Source organism: Aulonocara sp. 'chitande type north' Nkhata Bay, linkage group LG7, assembly GCF_057382095.1.
Source record: "Aulonocara sp. 'chitande type north' Nkhata Bay isolate Kocher_YH1m ecotype deep benthic linkage group LG7, A_spYH_male_GT1.1, whole genome shotgun sequence".
In the NCBI taxonomy this organism is placed as follows: Eukaryota; Metazoa; Chordata; class Actinopteri; order Cichliformes; family Cichlidae; genus Aulonocara; species Aulonocara sp. 'chitande type north' Nkhata Bay.
This window is the reverse complement of record NC_141350.1, coordinates 37,831,797-37,842,608: the sequence shown is the minus strand read 5'-3', so window position 1 is coordinate 37,842,608 and position 10,812 is coordinate 37,831,797.

The following is a 10,812-nucleotide window of genomic DNA, read 5'->3' as shown; positions in this document are numbered from 1 at the left end:
ATGAGATAATGATGCGTGAGCTTCCTGCTTCTCTAAATGCTTTGATGTCCCTGTGTATTCAGGTGGATGATCGCCTGCGGGCGCGCCAGAGCTCACGAAGACAGCAGTTTCGCGAGCCCCTGGCTTTTCGGGAGCCCCAACCCGACGCACGGGAGGCTAGAGCTTTTGGAACTGAGGAGGAGGTACCCATGCAGCTGGGACGTTCTCGACTCACCCCTGCGGAGCGACAACGCCGGTTTTCCGCGGGTGAGTGTCTGTATTGCGGTCGCAAGGGGCATTACATCTCTGCCTGCCCGGCGCTGGCAAAAGGAGGCGCCCGCCAGTAATTGAGAGGGTACTGGTGGGCGACCTGTCCAGCAACAAGCCTCTTCCCCGTCTCTTGCTGCCTGCTAAACTCACCCTCCGGTCATTGTCCCATTCCCTCTCTGTGTTAATTGACTCTGGTGCAGAACAGAATTTCATTGATGCGTCGCTAGTCTCCAAGCTCAGCATTGGCACACGACCACTGCCTCATCCTCTCCGCGTGTCCGCCCTGTCTGGTCACCGGTTGCCTGACATAACGCACGTCACCCTACCTGTCACACTCACTCTCTCCGGTAACCACGTTGAGAACGTTTGTTTCTGTGTGTTTAAGGCTCCAGTAACCCCGCTTGTACTAGGTTATCCATGGCTTTCACAACACAACCCACACATCGACTGGAAGAAGGAGCAAGTTATGGGGTGGGGTGTGGGCTGCCACATGACCTGCCTTCGGGCCGCCACGCCATCTGCTCCCTCTCCCCCCCCCGGGAAGCCTTCAAAGTCACCAGAGCTGTCTTCGGTTCCTTCCGTCTATCATGACCTCGCAGCAGTTTTTAGTAAGGATGAGGCGGGCTCGCTTCCACCACACCGGCCCTATGACTGTGCCATTGATCTTCTCCCTGGGGCGCCTCTCCCCTCTGGCCGCCTCTACAGCCTCACACAGCCCGAAAGGGAAACCATGGAGAGATACGTCAACGACTCTCTGGCTGCTGGGTTAATTCGCCCGTCATCCTCCCCCGTGGGGGCAGGTTTCTTCTTTGTTGCAAAGAAAGACAAGACGCTCCGGCCATGTATTGATTACCGCGGCCTCAACAAGATCACAGTAAAGAACAAGTACCCTCTTCCCCTCCTTAATTCTGCTTTCGAACTACTCCAGGGGGCCACGGTGTTCAGCAAACTGGACCTGCGAAACGCTTACCACCTGGTGAGGATCCGGGAGGGAGATGAGTGGAAGACCGCTTTCAACACTCATATCGGACACTATGAGTATCTCGTCATGCCCTTTGGCTTAACCAATGCGCCCGCGGTCTTCCAGGCCCTTGTTAACGATGTTCTGAGGGATTTTATTAATCGATGTGCTTTTGTGTACCTTGATGATATTCTCATTTTCTCTAAGTCCCAGGCGGAGCACGAGAGTCACGTGAGGCAGGTCCTGCAGCGCCTCCTGGAGAACCGGTTGTTCGTGAAAGCGGAGAAATGTGAATTTCACGTTGACACGGTGGCCTTCCTTGGCTATATCATCTCTCAGGGGGATCTCAAACCTGACCCCGAGAAGGTCCGGGCCGTGGTGGACTGGCCTCAACCGCCGAACCGCCAGCAACTCCGACGGTTCCTAGGATTCGCCAACTTCCACCGACGCTTCATAAAGGACTACAGTAAGATCGCCTCACCTCTCACTGCGCTTACCTCTCCCAAAGTTCCTTTTCAGTGGGACCTCTCTGCTCAGGAGGCCTTTTCCCTACTAAAGGAGAAGTTCACTACCGCCCCCATCCTCCGTCAGCCCAACCTCAGGCAACCGTTCGTGGTGGAGGTGGATGCTTCGGACTCTGGAGTGGGAGCAGTTCTGTCTCAACGATTTGAAGGTACGCTCCATCCCTGTGCATTCTTTTCTCGTTGTCTCTCACCCGCAGAACAGAACTACGTCATCGGTGATCGGGAGCTGCTAGCGGTCAAACTGGCCCTGGAGGAGTGGAGGCACTGGCTTGAGGGCGCGGAACACCCATTCATTGTGTGGACCGACCATAAGAACCTTGAGTACATCCGGTCCGCCAAACGCCTAAATTCACGACAAGCCAGGTGGGCCCTCTTCTTTACAAGATTCAATTTCACCATCACTTACAGACCAGGGTCGCGCAACGTGAAGCCCGATGCACTCTCCCGTCAGTTTTCCAGTACGGAAGGAGACTCCGATCCAGAACCGATTCTTCCAGCTACCTGTGTTATTGGAGCTGTCACATGGGAGATCGAAGCTCTCGTGCGCGAGGCCCAGGATACTGACCCCGACCCGGGGACGGGCCCCCCTGGTCGGTTGTTTGTCCCTGCTGCTGTCCGACCTCAGGTACTCCACTGGGGCCACACTGCCCGGTTCACCTGTCATCCAGGAGCCCGCCGCACCATCACCTTCCTCCAGCGGTTTTTCTGGTGGCCCACCTTGGACAAGGACGCCAGGGAGTACGTTATGGCGTGCACCACGTGTGCCCGGAACAAACGTCCCAACCGACCACCCGCCGGGCTTCTTCAACCACTCCCCACGCCAGGACGGCCATGGTCTCACATAGCGCTGGACTTCGTTACGGGGCTCCCACCGTCATCCGGTAACACCACCATCCTCACTATTGTTGACCGTTTTTCTAAGTCGGCTCATTTCATCGCCCTCCCCAAGCTCCCTACAGCCCTGGAGACCGCCCAGCTGCTCACCACCCACGTCTTCCGGCTTCATGGCATTCCGATGGACATCGTTTCCGACCGGGGACCCCAATTTACCTCTCGGGTTTGGAAGGAGTTCTGCATGCAGATCGGCGCCGCGGTCAGTCTCTCTTCGGGCTTCCACCCTCAGAGCAATGGACAGGCCGAGCGTACCAACCAAGAGCTCGAAGCGGCACTCCGCTGTGTCGTCTCTCTCAACCAGGCCACTTGGAGCGAGCAGCTCCCCTGGATTGAGTACGCCCACAACTGCCTGACCTCTTCAGCCACTGGACTGTCGCCGTTCGAAGCCTCATTGGGCTACCAACCACCCCTGTTCCCGGCCGTGGAGGGTGAGCATGCCGTCCCATCGGTACAACATCATTTCCGCAGGTGCCGCCGGGCCTGGCGGTCCACCCGAGCCGCTCTGCTGCGGACGGCGGAGCGCAATAAAGAGATCGCTGACCGCTGCTGAGAGTGCTTCCTCGCTGGATTATTGTGTAACACTCGTCAGTGTCATCACCTATCTGAGCCGTTTTTCGAGTTTCTGTCGTGCCACTACTTACCTGCCTTTCCTCTCTGTGCCAGGATTCTCGCCAGCCTGAGGACCGCCGTTGGTGAGCTAAAGCCGGAGTCCGAGCTACCTGAGCTTCAGTGGATTTTGTACATAGCCCTCTTCTTCCCGTGCCTGTGCTTCCCGGAGACCCTCTTCCTGTGCCCCCTCACCTGTATATATTCGCATCTGGTGTCTGTGTGTGTAAATAAATCACGAACTTAAGTGACGGTCTGCCTCCGAGTCCCTCCTGAGCCTGACAGTATTATAAAATTCCTCCTTACTTCCTCATTCCCTGTGATGCTGTTTGATCTTGTGCTTTTATTCTTTGTACCACCATTCACCACCCCATCACTCATTTTCTTTTTATATCTGTAAAAAGAAATACATGGGCTTATTGTACAGTCCCAAGGTTCACAAATTGATTCTAATCATCCAAAGATCACACCTTAGGGGTGAATTCCAGACACACTGTATCTAGAATCCATTTCAGTGGTAATGTCCAGGTATAGGTCATTATTCAAATAGATACAGAGAAATGAAATTACAGTCTTACCTGTTCTTGGAATAAAAAGTTTACTGATACTGATTTTACTCAGTAGTACTGATTCAGTTTTATAATAATGTACAGTTACAGCAGTAGTATATTTTATTATATTTTTTAAACATTAACAAAATTGCATCTAGTCAGATAGGTTATCTCATATTTGTAGCTGAAAACCATTATACCATTTTACCATTACCATTATACCATTTTACCATTACCATTTTACCATTTTACCATTACCATTATACCATTTTACCATTACCATTTTACCATTTTACCATTACCATTATTAACCCCATTACTGCTCATTATTTTATTACAATATGAAACCTTAATACTGGCTTTAACATTTGGAAAGGAAGAGCAGCATTTATGGTCTGTTTTTATTTATGTGAAATTATAAACTTTGGTATAAAAGTGAGAAAGAACATCTTTGCAAAGTGAACTCCTCAGTGAAATGACTTTCTAAAGATGGTATTATATGAGGAACTGCAGAAAGTGTTCGTGACCTGAAGGTGCAGTGTTTTCTGTCAGATAACACTGTTATTTTCAAAGAAACCTTTACTGTTCCCGCCCTTATATCCACTCGATCCAAACAAATTAACTGTGAATATCTGCACTTACTGCCATCAAAGGATGAGTCATTTTGAAGCCACCTCTGTGTTAGGCTTTGGACAACACTCATACGCACTGATAAGAAAGTGAAATTTGAAGTAGGAAACTACAAACATACTTCAGTAAATTAAATATAAAAATAAGCAGTGTTGCTCAGCTACTGTTTTGAAGCTTTAACCCATGAAGCTTAGGAATAACTTGAATACAAAATTTATACTTATGATGTAATCAGAATAATCTACAAATAAAAGTGTGAAATGTCATTCTTGGCATTGTTAACGAAAAAAAAAGCCTTCATATAAAACGATTAAATCACTTTTACTCAAAATAATTGCTGGTATTTAAATCTTGTTATTTTAAACAACAACAAGAACAACAACAACAACAAAAATAAAAACACTCAAAAATCTGTTTCTGCTATTTATCAGGCCTGAGACACTTTTTTGAGTATCTTATATATGCCCAGACATGTATACATAATTTATCTTGCAATTCTTAATATATTCCTTATACCACTCTATATAGTCAGATGAAAAAAAAACCCCACATTTGTTTATAAAGACAGAATGATATAAACATGTGCACACACACACTGAATAAATTCCCCACTCACCCTACAAGGTGTTCTTTATCCTTCAAGCACAAATCGTCTACGAGAGGCCAGAGAGCTTGAGGATCCTGCACTATTCTGGGTAGAGATCTCAGATGCCGTTCCTGGGATCTGCTGGAGCCACTTGCCCAGTTTGTGGGTCACTGCCCCGAGTGCTCCGATTACCAAAGGAACCATTGTTGCCTTCACCTTCCACACCTTCCTGGTTCCCATTTGCCAGTGGGATTCCCAGGTACTTGTACAGTCAGGAAAGAAATTATTGGAAATCAAGGCTTGATGTACATCAAGTACTTAAGCACATTTTTACAAAGGGATTAAATACTTATTTCTTTCATGAAATTGCACAGATTGGTCAGTCTGGAGTGCAGTTAGCTTCTTTAGCCAGTAGGTGGGAATTATGTGGTCTGCTCTTAGCTCCAGCTTTGGTGCGGCTATTTTCAAATTGTACCCCTCCCACTGAGAGTATACCTTTGATGGTTCAGAGGAGAAAGGTTGGTTTATTTTCCTGGCTTCTATCTGGTATACAAATGTCCTCATGAAACGTCTTCAAGAAACTTAAAGAAGTCCAGTCACTTTTCTTTCCAAGCTCCTTGGATTAACATGACCAGGATTTAAATCTTGGTACCATTAATTACATATACACATCCAGAATTTTTTTTTTTTTTTTTGCATATACTATTATATATTGTACATATATTTATTAGTTTCAGATTTAGCCATTCGTATATTTTGCCTGTTTATGTTATTGTATTTTGCACAACTCTGTTGCTTGTGAAGCTCGCACACAAGAATTTCACTTGCATGTGCTGTACCAATGTACCTGCACATGTGATGTGACAATAAAAGTGATTTGATTTGATTTGATTTGATTTTGATTTAATTGAAGTAGTTTCTGATACAGTAAAGTTGTATTAAATCTTACTTAATTAAAAAAAATCTTTTGATGTAAAATGTACCTTATGTGTAAGTGAATGACAGCTGAATAAGGTTGATTAAATGTAATTAACACTTCAATTTTCATGGGTACACAAATAATGATAAACAACACACACTGACTGGAAATATAGCACACATTTTGCTCATGCTTTGACTGACAGAGTGCATCCCTCCTGACAGTGTGTGAAACCTTAAATTAGGACCCATGACATACACTGAACTCAGTAAACAGTTCCAGTTGTATTAATAGTGTATAGGCAGAACTGGAAGCCTTTAATGGAATAACCCCAATACATTAATATTTTTAACCAACACTCATTATAACAGGAAACAAGAAAAAAAAGGCATTAAGAAGTCATTTGGGCTTATTTACACCTCATTCTGCTCAAATGAAGTGTTCTATACCTTATACAATGGTCACTTTAATGTGTTACGCTGTGAAATATGAAGACATAACTAAAATATGACTTCCTGTTTAAAGATAAAACTTTGAACAGAACGTTGTTACACTTCTCAGGTCCAACTAATTCCCAAAAGAAATAATTAAAAATGCATTCTTTACATGAGCTAGGGTCTCAGCAATATAACATAACCCAAATATTCCCCTTGTTCTTCCCACTGGAAACTAGGAAAATCAGCGAGCCTTACTAAAGGTAAAAAAAAAATGTACTTGCAATTTCATTGTACACGTATAATGACATTAAAAGGCTATTCTATTCTAAGCACCACATCTTCTTTAATGTATTGCTGCTAGCATACTATAGGACTTATAGAAAGTTATAAAGCATTCTAGCAGGAATATTATAATTTATTTCATGCTTTTAAAGACCCTATCACCAAATTTAACATGTTGAAATTCATGAGACAAAGCATTTTCTGGTTATTCAAATTTTTTTAAACCTTGGTGTTGATATCAGACCAATTACAAAACAGAGTCAACTTAATATGTCATTTAATCTTGCACTTGGGGTTATCCTGAGGCTGGTGCAGATAAGGGACCCAAAAAATATTCAAGTTATGACTTGCTTAATATCTTGTTCTTCACTTATTGCATTATCATAAACACTGTAATACAATTACACCTAACATTGTGAGTAAAGGACTTCTTATGAATAATGTTAAATACAGGTTTGGTACACACATCTAATCTTAAAGTTACTCTATTTTGCAAATTGGCTTGATATAAAAGAAAATGGCAAGCCTCATATATAAGGGCTTTTGCTAGATCGTCTGAAAATCTTATCTCACTTTCAATTTTTCCGTGGCATATTGGAGTAAGTTAATTCCATGCCTCCTTCTTTTCTCCATCTGAATTTCATTGTGTCTGCCTAATCAGCCAGAAGCAGAAATGATCTGCTAACATTTCATTTCTCCATGAATATTTGATTGTCAAAAATTGTCCTAAGGGAACGAACTGGGCTCAAGGTTCGGTTTTGATTTGCGATTAAACTATCAAGAAATCAATTTCATCTGCTTTGAATAATTCAGGGTTTAATGGAATGAGAAATGGCAAAAGGGGCATGGGTTATGAGATGGTCTGAAGGAGGTGTATGTGTATATGTGTGTGCTGGATGGGGTGGAGGGCTGGGGTGGGTGATGCAGGGTGGGGTAGTTTTCCTCAAAATGAAATAAGAGCCCTGCAATGTGGTGCAGAGAGTCTGGGGAGCTACTGTCATTTCACCTGTACTGCTGTGTAGCATGCCAATAAGGTGTCTTTGTGAGTAATTTGATGATCACAGCAAGTCCAGAGCCAATATTTTGGATTACTCACTTGGACAGATGTGTTAATAGACTACTGATTTGTGGCCTTCTCCTTTAGGAATTAAAATGGGAATGTGCAAAGAAGATGGAACATTTTCTGTTAATTTTATGCTTTAATTGGTCTCATAAAAGCTTTCATGTTCTGCAGTCCACTAGCCACTGATCATTTTTTCACTTCTCTTCATGATTCCTAACTGGTGTTAGCCCCAAGTTAAGATTCTAGTAAGAAATATGGCCAAAGAAGAAAATAAATGGGTTAAGCTGCTTCAAGGACTCTAAGAAGTTCTTTATAGAGCATATTTAGTTTGTCTCCCTAATGAACATGGAATGACAAAGATTCCAGAACACACTTTGATGTCTCCCGACTGCTTAGAACGATTCACTGTGACGTGCGCAAACATGTCATCTGTTCTTGTCAGTTTAAACAGAATGGTAGTGCTGATGTTTCTTGACGAGACACAAATAAATGGAGCTGCACTGACTACATGCAGCCTGACCTGACAGGTGAATTAAAAAGGTGGCTGTGTTGTCAAAAGGCTAAGGTATCTCATACCAGAGTGGAGCCAAAAGCCTTACCTCCTGTGGAGCTTGTCAAAATGTTCTGTTTTATTTGAAAAAAGTTAGTAAGCTAACTCTAGGAGGCCAACTTTAGCTACTCTTTGTTACTCTTCATACATTCAACTGATCTTGTGCTTATTTCTATATAAGGTTTTCCTGAATTTAGTTTGATAGGGCTGGCAAATTATGATAATGTGAGGAGAACGAGGATTCTTTGAACGAAAGTTCCCAAGGTGTCCCATTTCAGTACTAATCACTTGCTAGATACATAGCATCTCAGCAGAAGATGACAAAGACAGAGAAATATTTTGGAAACACCATCATTAGTGGGATTAACTCATAAGAATCCAAAGAGTCTAAAAACTATATTTGGTTGTTGACAGAAAGCAGGTCACAGCTACATACCTTATATGAAGTGGGAGGTGGTGATCCTACAATTAGGATAGCCTTATGGAAAGCTTGATGACATCAGATTGCTTTCATTTATACTTTATTTCATGCTTTATTTTAGTTAAAGTTAAAAAAAAAAACATGTCAAGAGGAAAACATGTCTCAGTAAGTTTTTCTTTTTTCTTGCCTTGGATCTCTAGGGATCGTTTAACTGGAGGCAGCCATTACTGTTAGGACTCAATAGGAGTCAATGCCGATATAGATCAACCATCAGCCTTATGAAAACCCCTTCATTTGCATAATGGAGTTGAAAAGCAAAGTGAAAGTAATACATAAAAAACCCATACATTTGAAAATTAATCAATTCTAAAATGAGATGGGAAATTGAAGAGGAAAAAACAAACAGGGATTAAAACGCAGGTTACAGAAGGTTTTTCCTTTTTTTCTTTTTTTTTTTGTACATATAATGCCACAAGAATAAAATTCAGCTTTACTGAGAAAAGTTTTCTTTAATTTTGTTCAAGGGAATTCTGATCCTTGAATAAGATACTAAATTCATATCTGCTGACCTCCCAGCAAAGGGCAAATACCATATATGAATAATGTATCCAAAAAAGCTTGGAACCCACATGTTATTACTTTCTTAATATGCTTCTGTAAACCTTTAAAATACTTTAAAAAATCTTCAAAGCCTTATCTTGATTAATGTGAATTTGTTGATATGTAAATTAAAGTGACATAACATATCAAAAGGTTAAATACTTAATGACAGTAAGCAATACAGTTAAAGACACAGAGAAAGCAAAAGAGGGGCACACACAACAGAAAGCGAGAGAGAAGGAAATAACAATTAGTTGCTCTGCTCTGTGTGCTAAGTACGTACTTTCTCTTCTATTTGACTTTTTCCATTTTGCCAATTGCATACTCAAAACTGTTTTTCTGTTTGACAGGTACATTACTGTACATCACCTGTAGTTTATTTCCTTCTTCCTCATATTTCCATCTCAAAAATTTCTACCATGCTTTTAAATTGCTCTGCCTCCACACCCGTCGTGATAAGGCAGCAATATGCATTTAAGTAGTCCATTTTGGGCATTTACTGTGGGAGGATAACTAGCAGAGTGGCTCATTAAAATTCACACTTTTGTAATATTTCATAACTCGACTTCTGACCTCTTGTCAACAGTTTCTTCGCTCTTGATTGCCGAGACTACAATGATTAAAATTGAGGAGAGAGTGCAAGCTTTTATGGATGCTGAGTATGAATACAAAATTAGTGATGCAGCTCAAGAACAGTTTGGGAAATAGGACTGACACGAAATGTTGACACATCATCAAACTGAGACTGATTGCTTGAATAATTGGTTTGTACCTAATTATATTAGAGTGCCCTCTTGGGTGTGTGTATGGTTATGTATGTGGAGCTTTCTGTGTTCTTTCACCGCTTGTGTATAGTGAAACAGGGGCTTGCTGCAGGAGCTTTGCTCTGAGGAAAGCTTTCTAGTGGAGGCTTCGATCAAATTCACAAAGCAATTCTCCAGAACCTCAATTAAATTTTAAAAGTTTACAATCATGTTAGGGAGCTGTAGAGAAAGAGGGAAGTGCTGGAAGGGCAACCTAGTGTTTTTGTTTTGAGCCTGTGATAAGAAGGCAGCTTCTAAGTGAGTTAAATGAGAAATAGCATCGGCACAGCTGTTGTTCTATTAAAGGCCCCCCTAGGAGGCTTTAGAGGGGGTCTGAGAGGATCCGATACGGGCAGTGAGCCAGCAGGCCTCACTGATTCTGTTACCAATTCTTATTGTAGCAACAGAATCTTGTATTCGGCGTGTGACTATGACCTATTTACTTACCAATTGTTGAACATTTTATGGTCATTTACATTCATTACATATGAGACATTAGACAATATGATTTCCCTGTCATTGCTTTATTCATTTGTTTGAACATTTTTCTTCTTCAGCAACCCCTCAAAAATAAACAAGAAGAAGAAAGACAAATTTCTATCTAACATTTGTTGTATTAGATTAGAGATGGACACTGTTTCTTTGCCTATATGGTGCTGTTGATCCTATATAAGTGCAAGCTCCCGCAGGAAAATGGGAAGCTTTGCACTGCTGAGATGAGAGCTACATTGAAAAA